Source organism: Corvus brachyrhynchos, unplaced genomic scaffold (assembly GCF_000691975.1).
Source record: "Corvus brachyrhynchos isolate BGI_N302 unplaced genomic scaffold, ASM69197v1 scaffold175, whole genome shotgun sequence".
NCBI classification, from domain to species: Eukaryota; Metazoa; Chordata; class Aves; order Passeriformes; family Corvidae; genus Corvus; species Corvus brachyrhynchos.
Genome location: NW_008238448.1, coordinates 8,168,902 through 8,187,422, shown reverse-complemented (window position 1 = coordinate 8,187,422; position 18,521 = coordinate 8,168,902). Strand labels below are relative to the sequence as shown.

The 18,521-nt window shown below is 37.4% G+C and overlaps 1 long non-coding RNA gene across 2 annotated transcripts; it reads right to left on the bottom strand.

Moving 5' to 3' along the window:
* Window positions 1-1,442: 1,442 nt before the first annotated feature.
* On the bottom strand, window positions 1,443-18,112 carry LOC108447312. 2 transcript variants are annotated; one of them, XR_001862804.1, is made up of 3 exons: window positions 17,063-18,112; window positions 1,959-2,004; window positions 1,443-1,861 (listed from the first exon to the last, which is right to left on the bottom strand). It is a non-coding gene; the product is annotated as an uncharacterized LOC108447312 (long non-coding RNA). The 2 variants fall into 2 exon arrangements; XR_001862803.1 differs by lacking the exon at window positions 17,063-18,112 and adding an exon at window positions 6,120-6,354.
* Window positions 18,113-18,521: the final 409 nt, after the last annotated feature.

The window sequence follows — 18,521 nt, the reverse complement described above, 5'->3', positions numbered from 1 at the left end:
GGTATGATTTTATACCTTGCAAAATATGCTTTGCCACTTCCTGCCTTCAAGTTTATCCTTCACTTTCCTCATTTTTTGAGTTTGTTTCTTTTGGGTGGACAGCACCTTGGGATGATAGCAATATTCTTGATTTTAAAAACACAACAGACCAAACAAATCTATATCTGTTGCCTAAACTTTCTGATCAAAGTGCTAGATTATGCAGCTGCTGCTGTTATTACTATTTCTTCCTTTGTTGTCATAGTTTAAGGTGAGACACTCTCCTCCACCCACCAATTATTGAGGCAATTACTGCTTAGATGTTACTTGAGTAAATACATTTGAATTGGAACCCTGCAGGCTTTTGGCCTTGTACATTTTCTCATTGCTCAAATAATGTACATGCACTGATCTTTTGAGAACTAAAGATGGCTATGTGCTTTTTTGTAGGCTGTTTGAGCACAATTCATTGGCCACAAATTCATATTTGCTGAACTTTTGAACATGTTTGCAACATTAGGTGCCTATAGTTTCATATAAGCTTGCACGTGCTGAATACGTAGCTGGAATTGGGTAAGACTCAAGTCTTGTTTAAAAAGCTTGTTTGATCAGTTTTTCTAAATAATGTGAAGTGTGTATTTGTTCTTAAAGCCTATTCTTCAGACAGAGGTCTTTTATAGCTTAGTCATTCACAAAGGAAAGAAAAGATCAAAAGGCTACAGAGGAGAAAGTGTTGGACTGAGTCTCAGGAAATCTGGAGTCTTGGCTGGGCCACAGACTTTCTGTATGGATCTTGTATCTTCGTTCCTTCTGTAAAATAGAGGTAAGAGTATTTCCCTGTCACAAGGTCTGGGGGAAATATTTTTAATGTTAAGGAAATAGTGACAAGTTTTAATGTGAAAGAAAAAGGACTCCATGGTAAATAACTGAACGTGGAAATGTATGCAGATGAAGTTTGAAATTAGTAGCTTGATAAAGCATTTGTCCAACTCTGTCATATAATTTATATGGCCTGCTGCTGTAGCATGTAAAGATAAAGACAATGACCCTAATTTGAGTTTGGTATTAACTGTGTGGCATAAAAGGATGAAAAAAGAAAACTGCTTTGCACCCTTAGCTAATTCTATTAATCAGTTTGCTACAGAACTGTAACTCTTTGTACTTTAATCACAACTAGGGTACTTAAGAAAAATTAGTACTCGGCAACTCTCTTCTCTTCTTTCTGTTCCTGGCTGATATTCCTGAATCAGAGCGAAAAGTAAAGCAAATTTTTTCTTGTCTTTTTCTTTTTTCCCTTTTTTTCCATTTTGCCTTCTGTTCTAAAAGGCATCCTTTTACCTTAAAACTCAGGTCCTTGGACTAGGCATCACTGCACTTCATCTTCATACCCATAGAAATATTAAATGGTCTTAAGTATTGTGAAATCACTGCTACAGTACCTAGAAAATGACAGTAACCTGGAGAGGAGAATTTCAGAGTATTGGTCAAGTAAAGGCACAAGTACATTGCAAACAAGGAATGCTTTTTTTCTGGTTCAGATCTGTTTTGGGGGCATTTTGTTCGAGTGGAAGAATGTGATAATGTAATAATGGGAGTGTGGTGAGTATAACTGGTGGTGGCAGTACATTGTCTTCTTAGAGACCAAATAAAGTCAGAACTGAATAGTATTTTTTAATACGATGACTTAGAATTACTTTAAAATTAGAGGAAAAGAAATGGACTGCTATATCAATGCAAACTTAGAAATTACAGATGTGAATTGGCAAAACAAGGTAGTTTTGAGACAGTCACAAAAAGCACAGTGTAGCTGAAGTCTAGCAAGGAAGAGTGAGATTTCTGGGATGGTTCAGGTCCTTGTTTAGAGTCCCAGGGTACAGACACACTGCAATCAGGAAACTAACATTAGCTCAGACAGGATGCATGAGTCAAGGATATTGAAAGGAGATGAAAAACGTGGTATTCGGGCATCTGCCACTCACCAATCGCTGGGCATTCTTTGTGGTTCATGCTGCTGATTGGAATGTACTGGAAAGGAAAGAAAAATAGTTTCAATTGGGTTAACAGCTAACATCTGTCATGTGACTTACTGAAAGAGAGAACTGTTTAGCTGCAAAGACATGACCAGAAAGGATAGGAAGGGAAAAGCTCACAGTAGAGAGTTTCCTTTTCCCACCAGGCCCCCGATCCTGGTTATCTCAGCTGATAGGGTTTACCAGCTTTAATTACTGAGTATAACCTGGCAATCAAAGCATGTATGGTCCAAAAGCTGCATGTTTAATATCTTCTTATATAATGTATTGTATTCTGAATTAAGATCTAGAATCTGTAGGTATTTGAAATGAACATTATACTATGGTCCACTTGTATGGTTTACTTTAGGTTTGATTCAAAACAAATGATCCCAGTGGCCTTGCTCAGATCCAGTAACAGTAATTCCCTTTTCAGGGCATGCTTTGCTTTAGTTAACAACACTTGCAGGTATTTGGGTGGAGGGATGTAGTCATTTCAATGTATAGAGCAGAAACTTTTTCATTTAACATGCGCTGACTACTGTGAATTTGTTGTGAGCTTTAGACTGGAGTTGTATTAGTAGATGGAAATACCAGACGTGAATCTATTTTGCATGTTAGGTTCAGATAAACACATGGTATATCTTACCCTCCCAGTTTTCCTCACCCTCAAATCTTTGTCTGCAGTCTAGAACCAACTCTGACATATATTTTAATTGATTTTTTAATATAATTTGATGATCTGTATTCAAATACCTTTTGTTTCCCTGTATTTCTGGAATCCATCAGTCAAGAAATCTGACTCTTTCTTTGTTACAGTGTCAGTATCAAGAAAAAATTCATTGAATTTTTGCTTCTGACTTGTGTAAGCTGTTTTGGCATCTCTGGCATTTTCCAGAAGCAAGAAGTTCTCAAACTTTGAGTGATTGTTTAGTTCCGTGATATTTTTAACCCACTTAAATTCTCTTTGATATATTGGATAATTGTAGAAAATGATAACCTCTTACTCTTAATACACTGCAGCTTGTCTCTTGTTATTAAAAGACAATAGTGGAATAAATTTTTTCTTGCAACTGAAATTTATTCTCCACAGAAAAGACAGATTTCAAAAGTTTCCAAAATATCTTGGAAAAACAGAGAAGTAGAACTACAAAGTAAGACTGTCAGTTATTTTAAGACTTTCTGCATGCATTTGTCTAAAATGAGCCCTTGTGTTTGTTATCCAGAAATGCTCAGTTCCCTGGCTTATATTTTCTAAAACCTAAGGTTATTTATACTTCATATGCTGTGACTTGTAGCACATCCTTATGCTCTACCTTTTTCTCCCTTACAATAGAGTAAATAAAATTGTTGTTTGCACTTATTTGGCCAACAAAACTTGTGTCTGGAGAGGATTGATTAGTCGGTTGGATGGTGCCTGGAGAAAATTTGAATCCGTTTTTAGATATTGTCTCAGGTTTATGGGCTCTCAGTCTCAGAGCACTTTTGCCTATTGTTTGTATAAAAAAGGGCTTATCTGACCTTTGTGTTAACACAGTGTGATGGACTTGCCTTTCCAACACTGATCGGCGATGGAGGTTATCTTTGATCTCCCTAACAGTCTTGTTATTTTTGTTTTGTGAATTAATTTACCAGCTTTAATGATAAATTCCCTGGCTGGGAATACCACATTAACACAGTTCAGGGATCTTTCTACCTGTCCATGTCATTAAGACAAGGAAAATGTCACAAATATTTTCTTAAAGAAACTTAACCCGACAGCTGTGGAACTTTTATCAGATTCACATTTTGTATGTTTATTTTATCTCAAAAGCAAAACCTAATATTATGTGGTTTTTGCTTATTGCACATCTCAAATTGAAGTATTTTCTTTGCCATATAAGGTGGATTTTACCCAGTAACTGTCTGACACTTCATTTAAATGTGTTGGTGCAGCCAAAAGGTGTTGCCAAGTTACAATTAGGACATCTACTGTCCAGAATATTTATTGTAGTGTAGCTCAGTTACATGAAAAACAATTTTTAAATTATGTGATTGTGACTGTTTTATAGTGCTGGTTTATATTTGGTAGTAGCTGTGTTTCTTTGAAGACTTCTAGGGTTTCCTTTTGATTTTTTCTAAAGATTTTTTTTTTTAAACCACCCAAACATCCAACTCTTCAAATGAATAAACATGGAAAATGTGTAAAACATTAACCTTTACAGTTCTTTCAATAATTTGGGAGACACTTTGAGCTTCTGGAAAGCTTCCTGTCTGATTTCTAGGTATTGACAGTTGTTGCTATGAACTGTAATAAATTTGATGGATCCAGTCTCTGTCTATGATGGGATGGTATCCGGTGCACATAACAAATGAAAGTAAAAGCAATATATTCAGCTTAGCTGCACATTCTTCCAATCACTAAAGGAGTTTGTTAGGCTGTCTCCAAAAGGGTAATGGGCTGTGTACACCAGCTGACAATCAATAGCAGCACTGCCTCCCTGTGCTCTTTTCATTCTCTTTTCCACCCCTTATTTTAAATAATCCTATCTAGTGACTGAAAGGAAATCCTGTAGTCTCTTAAATCCACACCTGACAGTTGAGTCATTCTGCTTTTTGCTTCAAAAAGTGAAAACACTCATAAGTAGGAGAGAAGATCTGAAAGAGGGGGGAAATTCAGGACTCTGCTCTTGTGGAAGAGTAAACTAGTGCAATCCAATTCAGGAAGGGCTTAGAGACATTAAATACCCTTGTCTTCCATTAGTTCATGGCTGCAAATAGGAACTATGACAATGGCCCCTTGGCTGACAAACCTGCATACCTTCAGAACAGAATTGTCCTTGGCTGGGCCTTGAGACAACCCTACCTCAACTCTACATACAAAGTAGTAGTCCATAAGGCTGTTCTAGAATTTGGACCTAAGACTTTTATCTCAAATTTTCAAGTGTGGGGTTTTTGCTATTATTAGTTTCTTTTTTACTCACTGTTTACACAGGGTACTTGTAAAAATTCTCTTGTGTTATATCCATGAGAAGCTGTATTTGCTTTTGACCTGATACTGCTCTTGAAGTCCTTGGGATAACTACTGAGTTGTTTTGTTTCTTTTATTTGGTTGGTTCAGTTTGTTTTCCTGCAGAGCTAAGCAAAGTATGTTGCCGCTAGTGCTGTTATCACTGCTACTTAGTTCATTATTTAAATAAAAATGTCTAAGGCTTATAAATCTAACAAGTATGATCAAAAAAAGAAAATAAATTTGAGACAGTTTTCAGTGGATCTGTTCAGGTATGTTGAGACCACTGTGCATTATTTATTTCATTTGATTATTATTTGTTTTATTTATTGTTATGGAGCCTTTTTGAGTTCCCCCTGAGCCTCTGATTTAGAAATACAATATCTGTGTTTGCATATTTTTGCTGTGAAAAGTCTGAAGCTAATGGTTCTGTCAAACAGACTAGGCAAAATATGAGAGTGAACGCTTACAAAAAAAAAAAAGAAAAAGAGAACCAGATATTTGGATTCCAAAGTGCCACCACAGTGATTAAAAAATAAAACATAAAACTCAAGCCATTCATTTGATCTGAAACATGAACACAAGTTCATTTTGAGTTTACAAAGCTGAGAACACTGGCATCCTTCAAACCTCTTTGGAAAAACAGCCAACTCAAACTTCCTGAGAGTGAAGTTTGTGGGAAGTGGCTTAACATCTTAGAAAAGTGTTTTGAACTCCAGACAGAATAAGGTATTATTCTTAGCAAAGGAAACTACAACTTGTGAAGCATTTAGTGAATGGTTTGACTTATGCCACTGTTACAGTAATGTTTGCAGCTCTTCAAAATATTCTCATCATGGGGAATATCTCATTAAAAGAAACTTTTTTCTTTTTTTCTTTCTTCTACTGTGCAAATAAGGAAATGGTTAAGAGCTTTCAGACATTACGATCAAACATTCATCCTTACAGACACTTTGGAACAAAGTAAACTTTAAAGATTAACCTGACTAAAATAAATTTAAGAAGACAGGAAAAAAATCTTATAAGCATGTCCTTGGAAGCTTACACAAAACTACATAAAGGCTCACTGTATAAAATATGGTCTACAGGGACACTTGAAGTATGTGAACCAGAGTAGGGCAGGCCTGAAAAGTGATTTTTACCTCAGACAAGTATCAAGTTAGCAGTCAAGGTGCCATCAATCAGGTGAAATTCTGTGTCAGAAATGGAAATTAGGATTCTGTCTGTGTTTCTGGTACACTGCAGTCCCAAATGGTGATTGAGCTGAGAAAATTCAAATGCTTTTATTTTGTTTTTACCATGTTAAGAACCATTGCCCCTTAACTGTGTCACTCATGAATATTGCAATCAAGTTAAGTAAGCCCAGGCAGCAAAAGAAGCTGTAAAAAAAAAAAAAAAAAAAAAGAAAAAAAAAGCTTTTCCTTTTTTTTTTTTTTTTTTAATTATTTCATTTTCTTTTTAAAATGCTTTTTTTTCAAGGCTTGTCTTAGGTCTCCACTGGTATAAACTATATGAGCAATAGGCTGTAAACACATTATGGAGGTGCTGCTTTTGAGCTGTAGGTGATAAGCTCAGCTGTAGGTGTGGTACATTGACATATATGTTCCTGTATAAAGGCAGACTCACTGTCTGCGCATGAGAAATCATTGAGTAGCTCCCCAACTTTTACAGAGTGAATGTATGGTTAGATCTCAGAAAACTTCCTGTCCTCTTATGAAAAGATTTAAGTGGCTACTATTTAATAATGTTTTACAAAATAAATTATGGAAACAGACTTCTTGATGTTCATTCCAACACTAAAAATTGCTAGAAGTGCTAGACTTCATTTTGTCATATGCACCTGTGGATGACCACAAATGTATCAAGTATAGGTAACGTCTGTAATGTTAGAAAGATATTTATTTTTGTAGTGAACTTTGATTTATGGAGTTTATTAGCAAAAGCTGATGCATATTGTCAGGCATTAATTTCTTTGTGAATGAAAGCTTTCAATTTGCCTGAAGTGTAGGGGAGATACACTAGCAAGCCCCCAAGTCTGGGAATCTGTCCAGAAAAGAAAGCAGTGAAAGATGTAGAGAAAACAAAAATTTCTATTTATGACTTCTTGAAGATCCTTCTGCTTTCAATCCTCTTTTATATCTATTTCTCTTGTGTCCTGGTTCAGATGGTAAATCTACCTCCCTAGTAGTTTGTTTGATATTTAAAGCTGGAAAAGACACTTTCTGAATTGCTTTTCATCTCATGCATCTAGCTATAAAAGCCTCTAAAAGTGATGGTTAGGAAAAAGCATATTATAGGAATATTAATATTAAAAACGTATTATAGGTCCCATTAAAATAGCTTTGTGTATTGGCTGTATCAAAAGATATACCAGTAAAATTATGTAAGGAAGTTCACATGCTTCTGGGTTTGTGAAGCTTTTTGGTTGCTTTGATTGTTTTTCAAATGTTACTTTAAGTAGTGGAGTTCACGTTTCTTTAAGGTTTTCTATGCCCCAAAAGATGTAGCAGTTTTTTCAGTAAGTATAAAATACAGTGGGAAACAAAGTTGTAATACACTTCCTGTTATGCACAGGTAACAACAGGCTGTCAGGTAGCAGCAGAGGGATACCAAGTTCTCAGTTGGGTAAATGAAAAAAGGACTCAGGTACAGAGAATGAGAATTCCTTGCTAAAGTGGGGAGCAGGATGTGAGCAGCATTCTAAACAGCTTCCCATATTGTTTTTAGGTCAGAATCAGCCTGGTAAAAAGGAGGCTCAGGAGAGAGCCCCCTTATTGCACTCTATACCTACTTGAAAGGAACTTGTAGCAAGGTGGGGGTCAGTCTCTCCTCGCAGGACAGACTGCAACAGGACAAGAGGAAATGGCTTCAGGTTGTGCTGGGGGAGGTTCAGGTTGGACATCAGAAAGCCTGTTCCAATGCTTAACTACCCTTTCAGTGAAGTGGGGGAGTCACTGTCTCTGTAAGTGTTCAAGAAATGACTGGATGTGGCACTTAGCACTATGGTTTAGTTGGCATGGTGGTGTTCTGTCGAAAGTTGGGGTTGACAACCTTGGATGTCTTCTCCAAACTTAATGATTCTATGATTCTGTAAAACCTCAATTCTTGCATTCAGGATTGTTCAGGAGAGTGATATTTCTTTTTTCCTACTACTGTGTTGATTTCACCATCTTCACTGGAAATTCAATAGTATTGCATGGACAGAAATCAGATAATAGTGGTTTGTACTCTGGTGTTTAATGGATGTGTAGGGGAGATTTACTGTTGTTTTTATAACTCGTTCTACAGAGGTTCTTGAAACAAGAAAGCCCTTTCCAGGAGCTCATCTACTGAAAGCCATATGAGTATATTCTGTTACTTTTCAAGTAACAGAATTTATGAGACTTTGAATGTGGTGAGGCTTTATTGGAAGGATATCAAAGCGTTCTATTAATTTGTTTTTCATTCGTGGTGTAAAGGCCCTTCGTGGCTACAGAGCAAGGGACTGTAGCACTCCCATACTGTACCAGTAGATCAGAAGGTCTCATCACCACCCAGTAGATTTACTTAATTTTCTGTTGGTCAACTGATTCTTCATAGGAAAGAAGTTATACCAAAATCAAGACTTTTGCACAACTAGAGGTTCTTTTTGGCTGGAGCCACAATGGAGTACAGAAGCTCAACTGAGAGCTAACAAAGCATTTCAGCAGCATCACCACAAAATCCAAATGGAATTTCTAACTTGCCATTCTAGGTTTTAGAAAATGCATCTGGCGATAAGTGTTAAGTGTATTAAATGGGAAGCTTGTTCTGTCTCCTCTGTTTACACCAAGGGGCACAATGTTAAAGATCAGATGTGGCAGCTTCACTCCTCTCAAGACCTTTCACATCAGGAAAACAATGTCATCTTTGTCATATTTGTGGTGTGAGAGACTAAACCCTTTGCATTATCTTTTTTGTTTTTTCAGTATTTACCTTTTTTTTTACCTCCTTCAATGTTTTTTCAGGGATGAGGGAAATGGATCTTGGGATTTGTATGTGCATGCATAACATTCTTAATGCCTCAGGAGCAGTGAACTGGTCTGTTCTAGCCTATGCCTATACCTCCCAGAAGAACGACTTCCCATGGAACTAATTCAGTCTTTTAGAAAGTTGTGTGAATTCAAAGACTGAATAAGAATCCAGTAATTCAAAAATCATAAGGATCTGAGCAAAAGCTGGTTGTGTGGGTGAGATATGAAACTTTGATGTTTCTCCATTTGTCCTGCCTGGATGTGTCTGGCACTGAATGCACTCACTGTGCCACACTTCAATCTCTTTCCAGCCCTGACAGTCACTGCTACTTGCCTGCTCACACCTGCCTGACCAGTGGTTGCTCTATGAGAGGAAGCCCCTAAGGCTGCTGGTAGCAAATCTTCTTTTCTGCCATCAAGGAGGATTGGGAAGGAAGACACTAATTTGACATCCTTCCTTGGGCATTGTGGCATTACCTAGCTCTAAAACAAAGACTTAACAGTTTCATGCCAAATGTAGTTTGTAATTTCATTTTGGGCACTCAGGAGGCTTCTGTCACCAAAATATGGCCTGTTGTACGTGGTGAAGTAAAAGTTCAGGGTTTGCATTTGTAGCCAAAACCAACAAATGAGGTAAGAAACGGCCAAGGAAAGAACAGGCAAAAGGGAACACTTAAAACCTAGTATTTTTTAATGCAATTTTTTACTGTGAGGATAGTGATGGAACATTTATAATCCTATCTGACACATGTTCACATAGTGGGAAGGTATTTTTCTGTCTATGAAGATGAAAGACAGGTGATTAACACTTGTAAAAAGTTTATCGCTGACTTGGTATATTTTGTCAATCTATCTGCTAGCATGTGAAACAGTTCTGTGTATGTGTATTCTAATGACAGATGCACTATCCCTATATATAACAATATTAGAAAAAAATGTCTATCAGGAACTTTTGTTCTTGTACCTCACATCTTATTTTGTGTTGGGTTGCTAAAAGATAAATTAAAATTGACTGTAAATGTAGTATATGTGTAAATTATTACGTTATTGATTTCTGCCAGATTGCAGACATTCCTACTACTTTCACATACTTTCTCAGGAAGGTCATTATTTTACCATAGTCTAATTATTTTCCTATGTGCATGGTTTCCTGATCTTCACTTGTCATGGGGGCCATACTGCTGCAATGTAGGAGGTTCTCAGTGTGACAAGGAGCAGCCCTTTTTCATTGTGTGGCTTTCTGACTGAATTTAGAAGGAACAGTGACTCTTTTCAGCCATTTTAAATGAAGTTTGGCGTGGGGCAAGCTACAGATTGAGAGCACCCCATTACAAGTTAGCAATGCTGAGATGCTCATCTTAGGTGATATGCTTTGATATGGTAGATGTTCAATGCTACTACTTCATTTTTTATTTCCTATAAATGCTGTTTTAGACAATACAATACTTCAAAAATGAAACAATTATTATTTACTCTGTAGCATTACTACAAAAGAACTCACTGGCCACCAGAGCAGGAGTTATTTGAATGGCTAGAGGTTTTAGAGCAAGGTCTGAGGTCTCCAGCTGAGCAACCTTCCCCATCAATTTGCAGAAGAAAATTTTGTGTTTCACAGGTATATTAAAGCTTTGGCACAAGCTTAAATTTCAGATTTTTGTTATTTTTACTGTGGCAGATGCAATACCAATGATGACATTTAATATTTTAGATTGTACACCAGAAGACAACTAAGCAGGTGTAATACTACACAGTAACAGATGGTCTTACTACAATTAATTCTCCATGCTTGCAAAGAACATAATGAAAATAATTCTGCTGAGGATGAAAGAGTAGTAGTGATATCACTGGCAGTTTTTTGATGGATAAACCTTTCAATATTAATTTTTTTTCCCCTTTGCAACCGGAATAAAAGCTGGATTTGAAAAAAGATCTAATGCTGAAAGCAATAAGTAGAAGACATTTCCCAGTGAAGGAAACATTTATTTAGTGATTTCCATGGGGTCACGGTTTTCTTTGGTCTAATATTCCCTGTCTGTATAATGTGTATAGTCAAAATGATTTTTTTAAACTCTTGTTTATACTTTCCCTCTGATGGTTGAGCACCTAGTGTTGAGAAAGGTATACCAGAAGGGATTTTTACTTTTTTTCACAGTCCCAAAATAGACGGTTGTTCCACTTGGTCTGCTCAAATCCACAAAACCTCCAAATGGAAAAGTGGCTCCCTTACCACAGCCAGTGTGTGCTGGCTGTGGCTACCCTCCTTTCTTTCCTAACTATATTAGTTTTCTTGGCTTGGCCTTCCCTTATGTTATGAGCTTTGTTACACAGAAAGATATTTAAAGAAAAAAATCCTCCCAAATAGCATCAGTTCCCAAAAACCCTAGTGAGGCCGTGTGGGAAGGGGCAATGAAGTGCCAACACAAATACTGTGTGAAAGGGTGGTGCACACAAAGGGCTGAAATATCAGTCTGTAGCAAGACTTACAAATCAAATCTTTATGAGATAATTTCTTTTGGTACTTCATTTTAACTACCATCCCAAAAGGGTCAGTATCATCTACCTTTAGTCCCTTTACTCTCATTTGAATAAGCTGAGCTTTGTATTTCATTATCAGCGTGGATATTAAAAAAAAAAAAGGCAATTTCTGTTAGTTACAATAATTACACCCTCTTGAAACTGCTCCTATTTTATCTTTTCAATGAACTATGACCTACCTGCATTTTCACATTGTTCAGTATGATATTGGGAATGGAGTTAATATGAAATAATACATCTATTCATGGTATAGTTATGTATCTATCATTAATACTAGGAATTGATTAGCTGTATTTCTAAAAGGGACTTCAGAATAAAATGTAAGAATTCTGTTCCTTTGTTTTGTCTGTGGATATCTAGGCAGGATATTAAGAATACCTGCCCAGCCAAGACTACCAATGCCACAGGGGACAGAGTGAAGCCTGGGATGGAACAGTCTGTACTGGTTCTGTAGATCTGCGTTGGCTTGTCACTTCCAAACCCATTTGTCAGACCTAAACTTGTAAGCCAGATAGCATTTAGAATTTTAATGTTTAATTACCACTTATTTTACTGGCAGTTTTATACACAAAAAGGTTGCACCTATGATGAAGAATTATTCTGTGCTCACCTAGCTTTTTGACAACGAAACTGCATTTCTCAGCCACCTACTTTTTCCTAAGCAAAATAGAAATTAATTTAAAACCACATAATAGCATAGTGAAACACCATAGATGTTTTTTTTTCCAAAAAGCACATAAGATGCTGGCTTTGGTATTCACAAGTAACTGACTTCTCAGGTACACTGACCTGGAGCAATGCATGGTAGCATATGAGGAGTACTGGGCAATAAAACGTTGCCTTCACAGACTTATTCAAGCCCCTGCCCTTCTCTTTGTAGGCTGGTGAGGAAACAGACAGCAGAAATCCGCACCTGACCTGCCTTATACTAATTTCTAAACTTGGAAAAGGATTCATTTACATCATCTTTGAAAACACCAGTTACTGCCAATGGCTCAAAGCATTGGTAACCTGACACACTACAAAGGTCCTAATTTTTGTCAGGTATGTAATTTTTCATGTTAACTTGGTCCTTTTTACTTTTTCCTAGCTTTGCAGACTCCACTAGTGGAACTGGAACAAGCCTATGTAAGTTTTAAATACAATATTTTTATCAGATATGGCTGCATCTTCTAAGAATGACAGAAGCCATATTGAACATAGAATAGACTTTCCAGATATTTTTTGCATCTTGCAATGAAACTGAGTCATTAGTAATTATAGCAGTGTTGTTAAATTTGACTTTCCTCTTTTCTTTTTTTACTACATATTACTGACATAGAAAAGAGGAAGAGCAATAATTCTGTTTGAAAAAAACCCCAACCAAATCAACTACAGACTCTCTCTAAGTGATTGTAATTATTTTAATTTAAAACATTATAGTAAGTTGTATTTTTGAATAACTTTGGTGATTTCCAAAGTTATTCAAAAAAGATGTTATTGTTAAGAAATTATTTGGTAGAAGTATCAGAAATGGTGTAATTTTATCTACTATACATATGGCCTTAAAAGCACAGGACAAAATTCTTCCTGCGAAGAAGACTTAGGATCTGCTCTGAGCAAGTTCCGTTCCATTCCTACTTGTCATCTTTAAGTCTGTGCCACATCTCCTGTGTGCTCCTTTATCATTCCAAATAGTCATGTCACTGATGCTAGTATGACCTCCTTGAGGAAGGGCAGCTGTTTGATGCTGCTCTATCACTAAACCCTGGGTAACCATTGCACCACCAGAGACTTGCCTAACGTATTTAAGCCCAAGAATTAGCTACAGGACAAATTACTCTAGGACAGCTACCAAGTAAACAGAGGATTGTAGTTCTTGCTCTTGCTTTTCATATCATAGAATCATTAAGGTTGGAAAAGACCTCCCAGATCATCAAGTCCGACCTTTGACTGAACACTACCATGTCAACTAAACCAGAGCACTAAGTACCACAGCCAGTCATTTCTTGAATACCTCCAGGGATGGTGGCTCCACCACCTCACTGGGCAGCCTGTTCCAGTGCTTGACACCCTTTCCACAAAGAAATTCTTCCTGCTATGGTACAAGTCTTCCTTGTTAACTTTCAGAAATTAGAGGGTTTATTCAACATATACTTTGTTCTTATTGCTACAGCTAGTACAGTAAAAAATGCTGGCACACCTCTGAATATTTTATGCCATGTGTAAACATTCATTTTTTCACACTTCTCAGCTAGTCCATGGCTGAAAAAAACTATGTAAGTGAAGAGCAGCAACAAAGGGAAAACAGAAGGGAGGTTAAATCTGTGGGGGAAAAAAAATTGAAAAAACCCTATGGAAAACGAAGGGTTCATTGAAAAACTTCAACAAGTATTGGCAGCCTCTATATCATCTCATAATAAAGCTAATAAAATTTAGAAGGCTGATTTCTAAGTACTGCATCTAGACCCTTCTTTCCTGCCCTGCCCCCACCCAAACTCCTGTTTCTCTAGGGTATATGTCACTGTTCACATCCAGATAATTTCTGCAGACAGGAGGTTATCCCTGGTTGTTATGATCAGAGATTAATAATAATAATAATAATAGCTGAAATAGTATGAAGTTGAAAAAAACTGCCATATACTATACTGCTCAAGCACAAGCAAATCTGAGTAATTATTGCCCCAAAAATAATGCTTTGTTTTTGTAAAAGGGCTAGTCTAGCTTCTACTGCACAGTATTCACTGGGATTATTATTCTTTTGTGGCCCATTACTGGATATGATAAGGAGGAGTCTGGATATGATAAGGAAGCCAGTAATAAGTTTCCCAAGTGCAGGAGAGGATTTATGTAGTGTTTTGTCCCTCAGTAGCTTACAGCACTAGAGCACCCGGAACCATAAGCTACAGTAACCTCAGGCCCTGACATTGTACTGCACAGAGAGTAGGTCCCCTCTCTCAAAAAGAGATTCTCTGGGAATGGAAAAAAATGGCAAAATCCAGCAATATTTCTTTAGGGAAAGGACTTGCATGTGAGAAGACTGGCCAAAAAGGGAAAAAATTTCTTTCCAGCTCCTGTTTTTCATTCCAACTCACTCTCATTACTGCGCTTTGGTGGGAAAGGATAATTTATTTTTGCCTCCTTAATAAAACTATTTATTTTCTTTATTTGCTTTTCCAAATACGAAAAGGAACAAACAGACCCTTTATCCTGCTACCCTGGTGACACAGCATTTGAACCTGTCAGTCTGGAGTTCAGAAGCATGACTTGTTGAGAGCATGAGGAAGGAAAAGAGCAGTCCAGGCCATCAGACCCCTGGAAGGGATTGCACAATAGAGGATGACTGAAACCATCCTCAGGCAACAAGGTGCTACAGGAGAAAGCCACTAGCACTTTTGTAAAAAGTACTAATATTTGCAAGTTTTAGAGTAAACAACCTCTTAATACTCTAGGGTTACTATAAAGAAATGGTATGTACTTTTTTCTAATCAGCATAACAGCATTCTGTTCTTCCCCCATAATGCGCGTTGCTGTTACTAATGTAACTCCATGCTTGTTTTCATCCTTCTTTCCATCAGGTTTCACTGGATTGACTAGTTTACATTTTACAGTTAAATTGCATGTTTTCTTTCATAAATTGTTTGCAGCTTGTCAATTCACCAAACAGAAAGGAAGCAGTTTTTGATTCAGATCCACATTATCTATATTTAGATTCCTTTGGGATTCCTAGTCAAAAAAACCAAAACAACCCACAAGCAAAACAACCCCCACCAAACTATGCTCTGTGAAGAATTGCTGCAATGACTGCTCTTTACTTTTACATAGAAATAAATTTATTTACTGCAAAACCATTGCCTGTAAATAATTAATTTCACTTGAACAAACAAACAAAAATAGATTTCTTCTTTTTTATTGGCTATCAATAGCCCTCTATACTACTCATCAAACAGTTATCTGCCACTGGAAATCAAGAATGATCTTTAGTGCCTTATTTCACCTACGGAGACTTCATGTTCTACATGACTGTTTTTCCTAATTATTGGTCAAATTTATACTTCTAAGCAGTATTTTGAGGTGGTTCAAAGTACTTTAACTTCCTTTTAATAGCATGGCTTATCGAAATGTAGGTAAGAGCTTCAGCTCAGTCACAGGTTGATTAGATAGTGCCCCATTTTTTATTAAACTTTTTCAGTGAAAAAGAACTTAAATAGCCATATGCATTTTAAACCCTCCATTTTAAATCTTTCCTTACATCTGCTGTTTTCCATTCTTTTTTCTCCCAAGTTCCTGAAGCAGAATAGGTGCAAGTAGTTCTGACCCTGATACATGGTCCATTACTTGAATCATATTTTAATAATGCAGTACACAGCAGAGTTGCTTACTTGGATATCTGCATTATTTGGGTCTGTTGTTCCAATACCACTTGTTTCAATTCACCAGGAGCTTGCAGCACACTGCCTCAGTGTTCCTGTTCAGCACGGAATGCAGGACTGTACTCACAGATTTTTGAGAGCTCCTCTTTGATCATTCAGTCTCCTCTGTTGTGGGATTCTGCCAAAGATTTCCACTGTCATCCTGTGATGTCTCACAACTCTGCTTCTTGCCACAGCTCATATTCAGAAAGTTAGAAGTTAGCTAATACTTTTCTGATGCATTTCCCCTTTCCCTGGGGGGAATAAGTGCTAGTCTGTAGCAGCCAAGCTTCATCCTCTGTTCTGGATTTAGGTGTCTACATTTTCTTAGGGAAGAGAAATGTCTCTCATGCAGAAGTTGGGCTACATGAGCACCATTTTAGTGCAAGTCATTATGAGCAACATGCATATATTTATTAGAATACTGCAGCTTTCTGAAAGTCTAAATGAACCACTAGTTGAGTGGGTACAGTTCTTTATGCACCAGAAATTATGGATATTAAGATTTTTTGGGTGTCTAGGTTTTGTTTTGGCATTTTGATGTTTTCTTAAAAAGAGACTTTTTCTTTCTTAAACATTCCTTTACTTTGAAAGTAAATGTGTTCAATTTTACAGAGAACTACAATACCAGGAACCTGAGTATATCTATAAAGAATACTTGTTAGAAACCTGTTGCTGCCTGTTCTGAGCTTCCCTTCCCCCTCCCCAAGACAAGCCGGGACTCGCCTCTGCCATGTGCTCTGAACTCCTTCGTTCCAAGAGTGGGCAAAACCAAATGTACCTCAAACTCTTTAGCAGTGTCTGACTGGCCGCTCACCCCGGGTCCGTCCCCAGTCCTCCCCTTTCCCCTTCTCCCAATAAAAGAAGGGCCCGAGAGGGGGCCCCGCGCTCTTTGGCTTTGCATCCCTTTTATGAACGTCTGTGTGTTTCTGTCTCTGTTTGAAAGCTTCTAATTGCAGGAATTAGGCAAACCCGTGCTACCTCTCTAGGCTGCCCGAGGCTTTCTAAGGCATTGAACTATGAGCCTAGCCAGTAAAAAGCTGTGAGAATTCCACAGAAACCCCTTACTGTTTGTTTAGAATATATGGAAAAAGCAAAATTTAGGTGCCTAATGTGGGCATGAATTGGAATTTAGGTGTTTGAATCCAAAACTGAAAATTTTCAAACCCCTGTATTACTTGCTTTATCCTGCAACCTGAGGTGTCTTAGTACTTAGCCCTCCTCTTCAAAGTTTGTGTCTGAATCTTCACTTTTTGAATGTTTCCAGGTGCATCCAATTTTCCTCAAGGTTGAATTTTCCAAGGATATGGGAGAAAAAAAAAAGGCAAATTAGATGGTAGCATATAGGCATTGAAGTACAAGGCAGTAAAAACAATGGAGAGGTAACAACAGCAGCTCACATGTCTAAGCAATTATGAGTTGACACACACCTTTATTTATTTACTAGCAAAGATAAAATGAAAACTAAAACTATCCCATAACTGAGCATAGCCAAAAGCATTGATACATGGACTGAGCTGCAAACTCTCTTGGTTATACCACCTACAAAGGGGCTTGGGATTCACAAACAAGTTTTCCCTGAATCTAAGATCCTGAAAGTTTGACTTTGGTCAAACCATGGATATTTCTGTGCAAAAATGAGGATGGGGGAGGACATTCTGTTTCTGCTGTTGAGACAGAGTGTCTCTGCAGCGGTGAAGGTTAGATGAACACAGCCTAAGGAACAGTAAGCAAAGGAAACAGTGACAAATTGTGGTCCAGGAAAGGTAGTGGTGGGAGCGCTACTTTTCAGTTCCCACTCCCAACACTGAATATATTATTTCTTTAGCTGCTGTTTAATATGAAATGCTGACATACTTGGACTATTCTTCATCCCAGAGAGATGATGAACAATAAGCTAGTAAATTGTCACATACCTTCTTATGATCACCTTCTGATTTACTGGGCAATGCATTTTTATCCCCACATTTCAGGCTGGTGCAGCTTCTGAAAAACAAAAAGGTGGGGGAAGGGGGGCAGAAAGCCCAGTTTCCAAGATATCCTGCATCCTTCTGTTTCCATATCTCTTCAAGCAGAGAAGGAAATTCCCCTGTGTGCTGGACATGCTGGACAGGCAGCCTAGTCAAGGAGGCTTTTATACTCAAAAGAGATTTCCATTCCTTCCACATTCTACAAAGAGAAGGTTCTAGGATGTGGATTCTGATGAAAAATAGACACCAAGACCTAAGTGAAGAGACAGATTAGATGCAAAAAATTAATGCTGACAGTTTATTAACTGGACACATTTAGGTGTCTGTTTTGAAACCTAAATGTTTGGATTGCATTTTAGTCATGAAACCTTCCCAAGTACTCCCCATGGTGTACATGGTCTTGAAGGTAGGCTTTGAAGCTTAGGGCTGGTTCTCAAAATTTTATCTAAATCAACAGAGAAATTCACACAAGTTAATAGCTACCACTTATTTTTTTGGAAGGCACAAAACCCACAATTCTAGATATTTTTGAAGAATACTAATTCTTTCTTCTGCGTTTACAAATATTTTAGTTCCTTTGTTCACGGTCTATAAATAAAAGTTTGAGAATGAAACTTAGGTAAAGGGATGCTGGTTGTATAGGGTCTTTAAGCCTC